General features: G+C 41.3%; 1 long non-coding RNA gene across 1 annotated transcript; it reads right to left on the bottom strand.

Annotated features, from left to right (window-relative positions):
* Positions 1-498: 498 nt before the first annotated feature.
* On the bottom strand, positions 499-13492 carry LOC123929229. The gene is made up of 4 exons (XR_006815904.1): positions 12903-13492; positions 9774-10027; positions 5204-5284; positions 499-1205 (listed from the first exon to the last, which is right to left on the bottom strand). It is a non-coding gene; the product is annotated as an uncharacterized LOC123929229 (long non-coding RNA).
* Between the last annotated feature and the right edge of the window lie 2625 nt (positions 13493-16117).

A 16117-nucleotide genomic window follows, 5' to 3' on the forward strand; every position in this document is an offset into this window, starting at 1 on the left:
TCTCTCTGACTAATAAATAAAATCTTTTATTTTTATTTTTTTTAAAGATTTTATCTATTTATTTGACAGACAGAGATCACAAGTAGGCAGAGAGAGGAAGGAAAGCAGGTTCCCTGTGGAGCAGAGAGCCCGATGCGGGGCTCGATCCCAGGACCCTGAGATCATGACCCGAGCCGAAGGCAGCGGCTTAATCCACTGAGCCACCCAGGCGCCCCTAAATAAAATCTTTTAAAAAATCTCAGGTGCACCTGGGTGGCTCAGTGGGTTAAAGCCTCTGCCTTTGGCTCAGGTCATAATCCCAGGGTCCTGGGATCGAGCCCCGAACTGGGCTCTTGGCTCAGCAGCAAGCCTGCTTCCCTCTTTCTCTCTGCCTGCCTCTCTGCCTACTTGTGATCTCTGTCTGTCAAATAAATAAATAAAATCTTTTTAAAAAATTTAAAAATTTCATTCTAGGATTATTCTAGTTCTGTGAAAAATAGTTAGTATTTTGATAGGGATTGCACTAAATCCCTAGATTGCTTTGGGTAGTACAGACATTTTAACAATATTTGTTCTTCCGATCTATGAGCGTGGAAGGTCTTTCTATTTCTTTGTGTTGTCTTCGTTTCTTTCATCAGCGTTTTATAGTTTCCAAGGTATAGATTTTTCATCTCCTTGGTTGAGTTTATTCCTAGTTATTTTATTATTTTTGGTGCAATTATACATGGAATTGCTTTCTTAATTTATCTTTCTACTACTTTATTATTAGCGTGTAGAAATGCAATTGATTTTTTTTTAAGATTTTATTTATTTATTTGACAGAGAAAGAGACATCAAGAGAAGAGATCAGGAAGGGGGAGTGGTGGGGGGAAAGCAGGCTTGGACCCTGGGATCATGACCTGAGCGGAAGGCAGACACTCAATACTGAGCCACCCAGGTGACCCTGCAATGGATTTCTGTACATAGATTTTGTATCCTGTGGCTTTACTGAATTCACCTATCAATTCTAGTAGCTCTTAGTGTCTTGGAATCTTTAGGATTTTCTATATACCGTATCATGTCTTCTGTAAATAAAGGTTTTTTTTAAAAGGTTATTTATTTATTTATTTATTTGGGGGGGGAGGAGGGGCAGAGGGAGAGGGAAAGAGTCTCAAGCGGACTTCTTCACACTGAACACGATGTCCGAAGTGGAGCTTGATCCCACGAAATGGAAACCATGATCCGAGCTGAAACCGAGAATTGGTTTCATCATTCTAGCTCATTAAATATAGGACACATGATTGCACAGAGGAAACCATGGAATTCGTCTCAGCTTCATTCTTCATCTCTTCCATTGCCATACTCATTGAAAAGGCAATTACAATAGAAAATGCAGTGCTAAAATTCAGAATAATCTTCCTCTACTGCAGTATTTCTTTTCCTTTCTGTGATAAAAGAATAGGGTGGCTCAGTTGGTAAGCCGCTGCTTTTGACTCAGGTCATGATCCTGGGGTCCTGGAATCGAATCCCATATTGGGCTCCCTGCTCCACAGGGAGTCTGCTTCTCCCTCTGACCTTCTCCCCTCTCATGCTCTCTCTTACTTGCTCTCTCTCTCAAAATAAATAAATAAAATCTTTTAAAAAAGAAAAAAGGAAAGAAAGAGGTAAGGCAATAAATGTGTTCATGATTGCCAACTGTTTAATTCATCAAACCAACTTGATACTTCAGATCTTCAAAGCTGTGGCCTGAAAGTTGTGTAGGTTAAGAGATGTACTTCTCAGTGGCAATACTGAACTGTCTTTATCTGTAAATTATAAAGTTTGATTGTATAAATTATCAGTCCCTCCTAAAAGGCATCTAATCCAGGATATTGAATGGGATTATCGCCATTTTATTTCTATTTATTTATTTATTTATTTATTTGACAGAGAGAGAGAGAGAGAGAGAAAGCATGCACAAGCAGGGGGAGGGGCAGGCAGAGGGAGAGGGAGAAGCAGGCTCTCTGGAGAGTGGGGCTTGATCCCAGGACCCTGGGATCATGACCCAAGCTGAAGGCAGATGCTTAACCAACTGAGCCACCCAGATGCCCTGGATTATCACCATTTTATATGATACTTTTGTAAAATGTAGCTTAGTCCTAATCTCACACTGAAGATTTTGCATCACTTTTACTGTTTTTATTCTTTTAAGAATTAGAAGCCAAAAGAATTTATGCCTCAATGTGTCATTATATAACATTCCTTAAAAGAACTGTAAACACTGGTGTTCATTTGACATTTTAACTTGAAAGTCATATGCTGGGTTGCTTGAGAGGCTCAATTGGTTAAGCATCTGCCTTCGGCTCAGGTCATGATCTCAGGGTCCTGGGATCAAGTCTCACATTGGACTCCTTGCCCAGCAGGAAGCCTGCTTCTCCCGGCCTGCTGCTCCCTTGCTTGTGCACACTCTCTGACAAATAAATAAATGAAATCTTAAAAATAAATAAATAAGTAATCTTTGAAAGTGATATGCTGCAAGATAATGTATTTAACAGTATCTGCTGGCAAATGATCAATAAGTAGTTTACATCTGTTAAAAATATAGTCAAAGTCTTATTTTTTCCTGACCAATTGGGAGCCCTTTCATTTCTTTTTCTTTTTCTTGTTTGATTTCCATGGCTAAGACTTCCAGTACTATGTTGAATAAAAAAGCAGAAGCATTTTTGGTATAGCACCTGGAGCTATAAACAGATATAAAAAAATCATGGTGCACAGGGCGCTGGCTGGCTCAGTCTGTAGGACTTGAGACTTTTGATCTCAGGGTCATGAGTTTGAGCCCCATGTCGGGTGGAGAGATCACTTAAAAAAAAAGAAAATCATGGTGACGTATTGAGGTGCCTCTCACAGTTTGGTACTGCTCTTCTCACAGCTGCTGTGTTAATGAGTACTTCCTGCTCCATTGAAAATTCCTTAAAACAATCACCAGATCATTAAATCACACCCTTACTTAGGACTCTCCCAACTTTATTGAAAAATTTCCTTTAATGGAAACAAGACCTCTCTTGACCTGTCTTGAGTACAGTATCCATACATGGTAGTGCACTAAGCACTACAAGAAGGAAATAAGACATAAAAAAAATACAATGAGTCATTGCCTCCAGGAGCTGGCAGTTTAGTGTTTTTGTGTGTTAAGTTGTCATTGTGTTTTTATTTGTAAAAATAAGCTAATTATTTTATTTTAAATCTTAATGAATTTGTTTAAATTTTTTAAATATATGTATTACCTTTACAATATAGATGTATGTATATACACATGAAAAATTCTCACAATGTGTGATTAAGTATAAAAGCTAAGAAATAAAATCACATGTTCAGTATTATTGCATTGTTAAAAATACAATTATACTTAGAAAACAATAAAAAGTGCATTAAAAGAAAGTTAATATCAGGGTTTTAAAGATATATTTATCTGTCAGAGACAGAGAGAGCACAAGCAGGGGAAGAAGCAGGCAGGGAGAAGTAGGCTGCCCACTGAGCAGGGAGCCCAAGGCTAGACTGGATCCCAGGACCCTGGGATCATGACCTGAGCTGAAGGCAGCTGCCCAACTGCCTGCGCCACCCAGGTGCTCCTCAAGATCCATTTTGATTTTGATCGAGTTGCCCTGAATTTATAGATTGATTAGGGGGAAATTGGGAATCTTTTAAAAAATAAATCTTCCCATTTAGGAACACATTTCTCTAATTTTCTTCAAGTCTCTTTGGTATGATCTTAATTATTTTGTATAGTTAGATTTCTAGAGGTCTTTTTTTAAATTTTTATTTATTTTACAGACAGAGATCACAAGTAGGCAGAGAGGCATGTAGAGAGAAAGAAGAGGAAGGAGGCTCCCCATGGAGCAGAGAGCCCAATGTGGCCCGGGATCATGATCCAAGCGGAAGGCAGAGGCTTTAACCCACTGAGCCACCCAGGTGCCCCAGATTTCTAGAGATCTTATGTATTTCCAGTTAATTTTGTTTCTAAGTACTTAGGAAGCTATTGACATTATAAATGGGGTTTCCTTCGTCACTGCTAATATATATAAAAATTAAGGATTTTTGAATAGTTACCTTACATCCATCTGCCTCATTGGACTTTATTCTTACAATTTTCTATTTATTTATTTATTTATTTGAGAGAGAGAAAGAGAGCACGGGGTGGGGGGGGCAGAGGGAGAGGGAGAGAAAATCTCCAGCAGACTCCCCGCTGAGCGCGGTCCCAATGAGGGACTCTATCTCAAAACCCTGAGATCATGACCTGAGCCAAAATCGAGAGTCAGTCACTTAACCAACTGAGCAACCCAGGGGCTCCTATTCTAATAGTTTTTCAGTTAACAACTGGCTTGGCTTTCCAGAGTGCACTGCTGAAAATTTTGTCTCTACCTTTATAGTATATATATATATATCCTATTTACTTCTCATTTCTCCATGTCAATGGAGCTTCAGAGAAATACTGAATAAGAGATCAAAATGGGCCTTTATTGTTAAATTCCACATTTTAATGGAAATGTCTAACATTTCCCCATTACGAGTAATATTTTCTATTATTTTCTGAGAAATAGTTGTTGTTTTTTGTTTTTTCTTGAACTCACCACCCTGAGATCAAGACATGAGTTAAGATCAAGAGTATGTCGCTTAATCAGGGGCGCCTGGGTGGCTCAGTGGGTTAAAGCCTCTGCCTTCGGCTCAGGTCATGATCCCAGAGCCCTGGGATCGAGCCCCACATCAGCAGGGAGCCTGCTTCCCTTCCTCTCTCTCTGCCTGCCTCTCTGCCTACTTGTGATCTCTCTCTGTCAAATAAATAAATAAAATCTTAAAGAAAAAAAAAAAGAATGATTAAAAAAAAAGAGTATGTCGCTTAATCAACTGAGCCAGCCAGAAGACCTTGAAAGAGGAGAGGGCTCCCTGAAGCAGCCTCTCCACCAGTGAGAAAGTTGAGTTGTACCACATCCAGTTCCACAAGAGCTTTGCTGAAAGGAACAGGAGCATGAACGGAGGCAAGATGGTTGTGGGCACTGCCATGTTCGTCATGGACTTCACCTCTCTCATTCTGATTTGGGGGAAGTACTAGGTGTGCCCGCACACCTTTGAAGAGGAGTGGGTGGCCAAGCACACCAAGAGGAAGTTCGTCCTGAAGGTCAGCCCGATGAACGGCTTCCCAGCCGAGTGGGATGACAACAACAATGAGAGGAAGAAACAGGAGCCCGCCACTCACCCATCTGAGCCTCACCTCATTCTGCCACCTCCACGCGGCTCAGCATCTTCATCGGAAACCATTATGTCACAGCACCAGTGCTAATAAACGAGCTGTCTACGTAGAAAAAAAAATGAGTTTAAAAAATTGAGTGTTGGGGCACCTGGCTGGCTCAGTCAGTAGAGCCTGCTCTTGAGCTTGGGGTTGTGAGTTCGAGCCTCACGTTGGGTGTAGAGATTAAGGAATATTTTTTTAAGGGTGTTGACTTTTTACTGGATGCTTTTTGGGCTCTATTTTTATGAATTATTTTTCTTTAATGAGTAAATATGGTTAATCATATTAATAGAACTTCTAATATGGACTCATATTTATATTGCGGGGGATAACATCTCCTTCGTTATATGTATATACATGACAGCCTGCCAGTGACTAGCTTGCTTGGGGACCCCTGTGTAAATTTGTTGGGAGGGTTCTGAAGGGCTTCCCCCCTTGGTAGGTTATAGGCAAGTGGGTTCAGCCCAGCAAGTTACTCTCTTGTCCATTTGACCCACAGGAAAATACCCACATTTATATTTTGCCAAAAGATGGGAGTACAGATGGCTCCCCTGGCCCTTCTTCTCCATCCCACCATCTCTCTCAGTCCTCCTGTCAAGCGCTCAGGAGAGGCTTGGGCACATGAGCAATCCACCACATTCACTTCCTTCTACTTCTGTGGCTGATCCCAAACAAGATTCTGCTATTCTCCAAATCACTAGTAAAGTCCATCACTTCCAGGGGCACCTCGGTGGCTCAGTCCGTTAACTGTCTGCCTTTGACTCAGGTCATGATCCCAAGGTCCTGGGATAGAGCCCCGTATCAGGCTCCCTGCTCAGCGGGGAGTCTGCTTCTCCCTCTGCTCCTCTCCCTGCTCCTTCTCTTTCTCCCTAAATTTCCCTCTCAAATAAATAAAATCTTAAAAAACAAAAAACAAAAACCAACAAATCATCAAACCATCAGTTACAAACCTCTCAAGTTTCGATGACTTAGGAAGAAGGGAAGATTATCCAGTAAGTGGCTTGAGGACAATACTAAATTAGAGAGATGTTAGGTCTATGCTTTATGCTACTTGCCAGTTAGTTTTCAAATTTAATGAAGTAAAGTGGACACCTGGGTGGCTCAGTCCTTAAGCATGTGCCTTTAGCTCGCATCATGATCCCAGAGTCCTGGGATTGAGCCCCACATGGAGTCCCACATTGGGACTTCTCCCTCTCCTTCTGTACTTTTCCCTCTGCTTGTGCTCTCTGTCAAATAATTAAATAAAGTATTTTTTTTCTTTTTAAAGATTTCATTTATTTATTTGACAGAGAGAGTTCACAAGTAGATAGGCAGGCAGAGAGAGAGAGAGAGAGGGAAGCAGGCTCCCTGCTGAGCACAGAGCTCGACACGGGACTCGATCCCAGGACCCCGAGATCATGACCCGAGCCGAAGGCAGCGGCTTAACCCACTGAGCCACCCAGGTGCCCCTTAAATAAAGTATTTTTTAAAAAAAGAATCAACTTATAGAAATACCAGTATAAAATAAGATCAAAGAACTCAGATTTCTGGAAGAAGGTTTTTTAGCATTGAAAGTAAGACTTGACTATTTGAATAAATAGTAAATCCTGGCACAGGTAGTTACGTGTCCAACTCTAGGTTTTAGCTCAGGTTGTGACTTCAGGGTTATGGGAATCAAGCCCTGCATGGGGCTCAGTGCTCAACATGGAGCTGCCTTAGGAGACCATCTTTCCCTCTCCCTCTGGCCCTCCCTCCAAAGTTTAAACTCTCTCTCTCCCTCTTAAATAAATAAATCTTTAAATAGTAAACCCAAAGTATAAATAAATAAATAATTTAAAAATTAAAAAAAATAAGTAGTAAATCCAATAAGTAAAATAAGAAAAGGGTATAACCTGCTAATTCATCAATGAGAAAATTCAAAGGGTAAAAAAATGGAGATCTATTCATTCTCACCGGTAATAAAAATATACAAATAAAGTACCTGAGATATACTTTTTGAAAAATCAATTTTTAAATTAAAATTTAAAAAAATTTTAACTATGGTAAGGGTGCCTGTTTGGCTCAGATGGTTGGGCATCTGCCTTCAGCTCAGGTCATGGTCCCAGGGTCCTGGGATAGAGCCCCTCATCAGGCTCCCTGCTCAGTGGGGAGCCTGCCTCTCCTCCCTCTACTACTCTCTCGCTTGTCCTCTTTCGCTCTGTCAAACAGATAAAATTTAAAAAAAATTTTTAACTATGGTAAAATACACAACAAATTTATCATCTTAACCTTGTTTTTAGAACTTCATTTAATTTTTTATTAAAAATTTCTTATTGTGGTTGAGCCATCTTAACCATTTTTAAGATTTTATTTGTTTTTAAATTTTTAATTTATTTATTTATTTGAGAGAGAAAGAGCATTTGTAAGAATAGGTAGCAGGGCAGAGGGGGAGGGAGAGGGACAAGCAGACTCTACACTGAGTGTGAAGCCCAATGCGGGGTTTGTCTTCATGACCCTGAGATCATGACCTGAGATAAAGTCAAGAGTCAGACCTCTAACCAACTGAGCCACTCAGGCAACTCTAAGTATTTTTTGTTTGTTTGTTTTGTTTTTAAGGAATCTCTACACCTAATGTGGGGCTCGAACTCACAACCCCAAGATCAAGAGTCACATGTCCTATGGACTGAACCAGCTAGGTTTCCCAAGATGTACTTTTAAATTTACTAAAGCATTATTTTTTTAGTGTAATGGTGAAAAGAAAAAACAGAATGGTGGTTCATGTTTTCCAGGTTACTCTGTTGGCAGTGCGGACAATGGATAAACACCATTTGGAAAGCAAAATATTCAAATGTGATAGCCATGACCCAGTAAACCCTACTCCTGGAAATTGTTGCTAAAAATACTTCAGTTGAGCCAAACAAAGGCTATACTCATGAAGATACTTGTAATGTTTTCCTATTATTACTGTAAGAAATTACAACAGATTTTGTGACTTAAAGCAACACAAATATATTATCTTATAGTTCTGGAGGATAAAGAAGTCCTAAATCCGGGTGTCATCAGGGCTGTGTTCCTTCTGGTGCCTCTAGCAGTAAATCTATGTCCTTGATATCTTCAACTTCTAGAGTCGTCTTGCCTTATTGGGCTTATTGCCCCTTCTTCCATCTTCAAGGCACCTCATTGGAACTTCTGGTTCCATTGTCATATTTCCTTTTCTGACTCTGACTTGTCCTTTACAGACACTTGTGACTGCATTGGAACTACCAGGTAATCCAGAATAATCTTCCCATGTCAAGATCCTTATTCACAACTGCAAAAATCCCTTGTGCCATGTAAAGTAACATATTCACAGGTTCTAGGGATTAAGATGTGGACATCGTTGGGGGACCATTACTTTGTATTGTGCAGTATCACTAACAGACTTTGTTAATATAACACAATATCATTATTACACCCAAGATTAACATTTATTCATACACTCATTTTTTAAAGATTTTATTTACTTATTTGAGAGAGAGAGAAAGAACACAGGCAGGGGCAAGGGGCTGAAAGAGGAGGAAAGCAGGCTTCCTGCTGAGCAGGGAGCCCAAAGCAAGGCTCAATCCCAGAACCCTGGGATCTTGACCTGAGCCAAACTAGACGCTTAACCAACTGAGCCACCCAGGTGCCCCTCATTCATTCCTTTTTTTTTTTTTTAAAGATTTTATTTATTTATTTGACAGAGAGAAATCACAAGAGAGGCAGGCAGAGAGAGAGGAAGGGAAGCAGGCTCTCCGCTGAGCAGAGAGCCCGATGTGGGACTCGATCCCAGGATCCTGAGATCATGACCTGAGCTGAAGGCAGCGGCTTAACCCACTGAGCCACCCAGGCGTCCTCATTCATTCCTTTTTAAATATATTTTTAAAGATTTTATTTATTTGACAGACAGAGGTCACAAGTAGGCAGAGAAGCAGGCAGAGAGAAAGAGGAGGAAGCAGGCTCCCTGCTGAGCAGAGCACCCCATGTGGGGCTCGATCCCAAGACCCTGGGATCATGACCCGAGCCGAAGGCACAGGCTTTAACCCACTAAGCCACCCAGGTACCCCTTTAAATATTTTTTAAAGTGATCTGTACACCCAATGTGGGGGTTGAACTCACCACCCTGAGATCAAGAGTCAAACGCCCTACTGACAGAGCCAGCCAGGTGCCCCACATTCATTCATTCATTCATTCGTTTATAAAGATTTATTTATTTGAGAGAGAGAGCATGAGCAGGGGAAGGGGCAGAGGGAGAGAGAATCTCAAGCAGACTCCCTGCTGAGTGCAGAGCCAGACATGGGACTCAGTCCCATGACCCCAAGATCATGACCTGAGCCGAAAGCAAGAGTTGGACACTCAACTGACTGAGCCACCTAAGTGCCCCTATTTTCTAATATCATCTAATATTCAGCCCATGTTCAATTTCCCATGGTTGTTTCAAATGGGTTTTTCTCTCCAGTTGGTTTACCTGAATCAGGATACAAACTAAATTCACAAAATATATCACTTGATAGAGCTCTTAAGTCTCTTTTTATCCAAAACAGTTCTCCCTTCCTGTCCCTTTTCTTTTTCTTACCATTTATTTGAGAAGAAACTGAGCCTTCTGTCTTGTAGAATATCTCACATCCTGGATTTGTTTCTTCACTTCCTTATGGTGTTATTTGACTTGTTCCTGTATTCCTCACATTTCCTATAAACTGATAGCTGAAGCAGAGTCAGGTTCAATTTTTTTTTTTTATTTGAATGCCTCAGAGGTGGTGCTTGCTGTGAGCTTCCTATTGTATCCATCAAAGACACACAATGTCTTGTTCACTTTTAGTGTGGCTAACACTGACAAAAGACAAATAATAATTTTATTATACTCAGAACAATGTTTTTTAAAAATTTTCTGTACATTGAAATATAATAACTATGCAATATGCAATGTTATATTCATTTCGGGTGTACAACATAGTGATTTGGCAAGACATCATTCATTGCTCACCACGGTAAGTGTGGTCACCATCTGTCACCATACAGTGTTATCACATTATTTACTATTTACTATATACCCTATGCTGTGCTTTTTATTATCATGACTTACTTCTTTTATGACTGGAAATTTGTATCTCTTAGTCCCCTTCACCTATTTTGTCCCCACCTATCTCCCGTTGGCAACTACCAGTTTGTTTTCTGTATTTAAGAGTCTGTTTTTTGGTGCACCTGGGTGGCTCAGTCATTAAGCCTTCAGCTTAGCTCATGATCTCAGGGTCTTGGGATTGAGCCCCGCATCGGGCTCCCTGCTTAGCAGGAAGCCTGCTTCTCCCTCTCTCGCTGTGTCTCTGTCAAATAAATAATTAAAATCTTGAAAAGAGAACAACCAATTCTTTTTTTAAAAAGTCTGGTTTTTTAAATTTGTTTCTTAGATTTCATATATGAGTAAAGTCATATGCCATTTATCTTTCTCTGACTTATTTCCCTTAGCATAATACTTTTTAGGCCCATCCATGTCACAAATGGGAAGATCTCATTCTTTTATGTCTGGGTAATATTCCACTATATATATATTTACATATACATCTTCTTTATCCATTCATCTATTTTTTTGAAAGACTATTTACTTATTTGACAGAAAGAGAGAGAGCACAAGTAGGCAGAGAGGCAGGCAAAGAGAGAGGAGGAAGCAGACACCCTGCCGAGCAGAGAGCCTGACACGGGGCTTGATCCCAGGACCCCAAAGCCATGACCTGAGCCGAAGGTAGAGGCTTATCCCACTGAGCCACCCAGGCGCCTATTCATCTATTTTATTAGAAGATTTCTATTCATCTATTCATTCATCTATTTTAAAAGAAGATTTTATTTCTTTGACACAGAGAGAGAGAGCACAAGCAGGGGGAGCAAGCGAGGGAGAAGTAGGGTCCCCCCTGAGCAGGGAGCCCAATGTGGGGCTCGATCCCAGAACCATGACCTGAGCCAAAGGCTGACGCTTAATTGACTGAGCCACCCAAGCGCCCCTACCCATTCATCTATTGACGAACACTTGGATTGTTTCCGTATCTTGGCTATTGTAAACAATGCTGCAATAAACATAGGGGTATATATCTTCAAATTAGTGTTTTCATTTTGGGGGTAATTAGTAATGGAATTTCTGGATCATATGGTAGTTCTATTTTTAATTTTTTTGAGGAAACTCCATACTGTATTCCACAGAGTATACTGTATAAACACAGTATATATACACAGTATATACAGTATACTGTATTCCACATTGCCACCAAGAGTGCATGAGGGTTCCTTTCTTTCACATCTTCACCAACACTTGTTATTTCTTTTTTTTTCCTAACTTCTTATTTATTTTTTTTAAAGTATTTATTTATTTGACAGACAGAGATCACAAGTAGGTAGAGAGGCAGGGAGAGAGAGAGAGGAGGAAGCAGGCTCCCTGCTGAGCAGAGAGCCCGATGCGGGGCTTGATCCCAGGACCCTGGGATCATGACCCGAGCCGAAGGCAGAGGCTTTAACAAACTGAGCCACCCAGGCACCCCTCTTATTTATTTTTTAAGTAATCTCTACACCCAACGTGGGGCTCGTGACCTCAACTCACAATTCCAAGATCAAGAATCTTGTGCTCCACCAACTGAGCCAGTCAGGCGCCCCAACATTTGTTATTTCTTGCCGAGATAAATATCTTTATTATTTATTTTTATTTATTTTTTAAGACAAATATTTTTAAATAGCTTTATTGAGAGAGATATAATTTACATACCATAAATCCACCTGTTTTAAGTCTAAAATTCAATGAATTTTAGTATATTTACAGTTATATACCCATTGGCAACATCTAATTTTAGAACATTCTCCTCACACTAAAATGAAACTTTGAGCCCATTTACAGTCAGTCCCCATTCCTACTCCCAGCCCAGGCAGCCATTAATCTATTTTCTGCCTCATAGATTTGCTTTCTACAGAAACAAATCATGTTGTGTGTGCTCCACTGTTTTGGTCTGTTAACTCTCAGCTGGTTTCTCCTCTGGATTCAGGCATATAACTGCACTTTTTTCATTTTCCTTGCTCCTATTTCTCTCAATCCCTCACTCACTTATGTTGATCAATTTTTAAGAACAGTGTCTCTAGTTTTATGCTAAATTTTCTTGCTTTGTGCATCTTGGGCCATCTTGCATTCCCCAGCAAGCAGTTCTCCGCTCCCATACATTATCAGGGCCCTGCCAGCCCAAAGGGAACTGCCGTGAGCTTTATAAAATAGGTGCCCCTCCAACACACAGTCTTAGAGGCTGGCGGCTTAGCAAGCAAAACGGGGCTCTGTTTGGATTTAAAACTATGCCCCCTGCAGGCAGGTAAAGCCAGGAACCAGGCCTGAGTCTTGGCCAGCAGAACACAGGCTGGATTTCAACTTCACTCCTCTGTGCCCCAGGCGTCCTTGGGGAGGGCATAACCACCTGCATATCCACACGCAGCAGCAGAGTAGTAAGACTAGACATTCGGTTCTCCTTTATGGTAGTAAATAGAGGTTTACTATTAGTCATTAACAAATATTTGCTGAGTGTTTTCCATGTGGTAATCATGGGAGGTGCTGCAGATAAAAGTGAATAAACGGGACACAACTCTGAGCTAAAGAAGCTTGCTGTCAATCTTTTCATTCTCAGTCATCTCTTCCCATGTGCCTTTCTTCTCAAACAGTCCCCAAGTCCCCACCCCAAACACCTACTTTGGCAGATGCTGAAAATCATGCTTGGGGTGCCAGGCTGGCTCCGTGGGTAGAACACGCGACTCTTCGTCTCTGGGTCATGAGTTCAAGCCCCATGTTGGGTGCAGAAATTACTTTAAAAAATAAAATAAATTAAAAATCATGCTTGCACATGCAAAATATTCAAGTTATAAAATAAAGAAAAACTATAGGGTGTCTGGCCGGCTCAGTCTTGTAGAACATGCAACTCTTGATCTCAGGGTCATGAGTTCGAACCCCATTTTGCACTTGGAGCCTACTTAAAAAGAATAAAAAAGAAAAACTATAAATATTGATGCTTCCTACTAATTTGTGCTTCAACATTTTAGTCAAATAGTTTATTTTATGGGGTATCTTCTGTATTTTGTAAAAATTGCCAAAATCCTCAGTCCTCCTATATCTGCTCCCCTTTGCAATACGACTTTTTGCTCATTCGATCAAGAGGTGGAGGCTGTTTCCTCAGTCCTTGAATCCTGGCTGACCATAAGACTCACTTTGATCAATAGAATGCAGTGGAATTGACATTGTGTCAGTTCTCTCTCTTTTTTAAAGATTTTATTTATTTATTTATTTGACAGAGAGAGAGAGATCACAAGTAGGCAGAGGCAGGCGCAAAGAGAAGGGGAAGCAGGCTCCCTGCTGAGCAGGGAGCCTGATGCGGGGCCCAATCCCAGGACACTGAGATCATGACCGGATCCATAGGCAGAGGCTTAACCCACTGAGCCACCCAGGTGCCCAACATTGTGTCAACTCTAATGCCAGGCCTTTAGAGGCTCTGTGTGATCCTGCCTGTTTTGGAACTCTGTCAACAGCCATGAAAACCAGTCCAGGTTACTCTGCTGGAGGATGGGAGATCACATGAAGCAGATATAAACTGTGTCAGCTGTAGGCCATTCAAGACCAGCCAGCCCACGATCAGAACCTAGGTAGACCAGGGTGCCTGGGTGGCTCAGTTGGTTAAGCAACTGCCTTTGGTTTAGGTCATGATCCTAGAGTACCAGGACTGAGTCCCACATCAGGCTCTCAGCTCCACAGGGAGTCTGCTTTTCTCCCTCTGACCTTCTCCTCTCTCATGCTCTCTCTCTCAAATAAATGAATAACATCTTTAAAAAAGCAGCTGTTGGGGCACCTGGGTGGCTCGAGGGGTTAAGCCTCTGCCTTTGGCTTGGGTCATGGTGTCAGGGTCCTGGGATCGAGCCCCGAATCGGGCTCTCCCCTCAGTGGGAAGTCTGCTTCTCCCTCTTTCTCTCTGCCTGCCTCTCTGCCTGCTTGTGATCTCTGTCAAATAAATAAATAAATAAATATCTTAAAAAAAAAAAAAAAGTACTCTCTATACCCAACATGGGCTCAAACTCATGACCAGGTCATCAAGTCACATACTCTTCCAACTGAGCCAGTCCGATGCCCCTACACAGTAACTTTCTATGTCCCTCAGGTTATTACTACCCACATCTCCCACTTGGCTTTTGATGACCTTTAGCCTATTTTCTGTTTTTCTTTTTCTCTTTTGTCAAAAATATATACCCTCGGTATCTCCTGTGTGTTCAAGCAGAGCTGGGTATTGGAAATATAGCAGTGAGCAATCTTGGTCTGGTGACAGGCATGCACAGGTAATTTCAGTTCAGTGTGATGTTACAACGGTAAGCACATACAGCCAAGAGAGAACATGGGACAGACACCTCACTCAATTAGAGTGTCAGGTAAGATTGGTTAATTGAAGGTGAGAGAGAAGGTGAGTCAGATAGAGGCGCAAGTAGGTGGGTCAGGTAAAGAAAGGTCAAGAAATTCAGTGCGGCTAGAGCCCAGAGTACAGAAGGGAGAGCAAAGGGAGCTAAGGCTAGAGAGAGAAGCAGAAAGTGGAACAGACAAGGGCTATCCCTTTGCAAAGAGTTTAGGTATCCTCTTGCCTATCCAATTCAACTCCTTTGTATTAGAGTAGGTTAACTGCTGCAACTATTTGACCTTAAAACATATAATGGGTTTTAAAAAAAAGATTTTTAACATTTATTTAAAACATTTTTAAAGATTTTAAGTAATCACTACTCCCAACATGGGCAACATGGGGCTCGGACTTACAACCCTGAGATTAAGAGTCATGTGCTCCACCCACTGAACCATCCAGATGCCCCCAAATAACAGTTGAACAGAAGTTTATGTCTTGCTACCTAGCTGGTAACTAAGTTGGAGATGGGTCAGGTGGGTGAAGTCTCTGCCCCGGTGTCAGCTCCATTCCAGCCTGATGGAAACAGAGAACATGGAGGCACCCCTGCAGGAGGTTTCTATAAGCCAGGCCAGAAAGGGACACAGGCACTTCCACACACAATCCATTGGCTGAACTCAATCACATAGTTGTATATAACAGCAAGGGAGCCTAGTTAATGTAGTCAGGCAGTGTGCACAGAAGAGAACATGGATTTGAATGAGTAATCTCTGCCATACCCCTTATGAGGTCTATCACTGGGTCCCCTAGGGGTCAAGATTCTGGATCAATAACCTTTGATTTAGAGGCCACTCTCCCCCTTCCCACAAGCACACAACATCCTGATTGCTACTGAAAATGTGATTAAAGATGATCACATTCTTTTTTTCCAGGTATGACAGTACTCATGATAGCCAAAAGTGGTACCTACCAAATAGATCTCACCAAAAGGAACAGAAGTCTGCTCTGTTGTTTCAGTTCTAGCTGCTAGCCTGCCAAGTTGGTGCTTTATCTTTCCATTATGATGAAATTTACCACAAATCATCCCAAACGTTCTCCCCCAGTTCTTGCTTATGTAAATGGCGGTTGTCATGACAACAAGAAGACTGCCCTTGATCATATGGCAGAGCTTGCTAAGAAACAAGAAGCAACTCACTGGTTCAAACATAAACCTAATCCCACAGGCATGCCTAACATGGGAAATGAGAAACTGGGGCAATTTTTTATTCAAAAGAAAAAGTGAAAGTAGAGGAAGAACTTGATTCTACTGGGAGAAAAGATGTGGCTAAAGAATTTAAATAAGCCACTTCCTCTTGTTACATTTTTTTGGGGATGGGATCTGGCTTTCTCCTTCTTTCTTGTTATATCACAAGGCTCCTAAAAGGATTTAGGCCCCAAACTCAGGCCAATTTTCTCTTTACTTCCAGCCCTTTACTATAATTTACAGAAAGAATTCACAAAGACCTTGCCCATTAGCTGCATTCTTGACTTGCTGCCT

The sequence above is a fragment of the Meles meles genome, chromosome 18 (genome assembly GCF_922984935.1).
Source record: "Meles meles chromosome 18, mMelMel3.1 paternal haplotype, whole genome shotgun sequence".
NCBI classification, from domain to species: Eukaryota; Metazoa; Chordata; class Mammalia; order Carnivora; family Mustelidae; genus Meles; species Meles meles.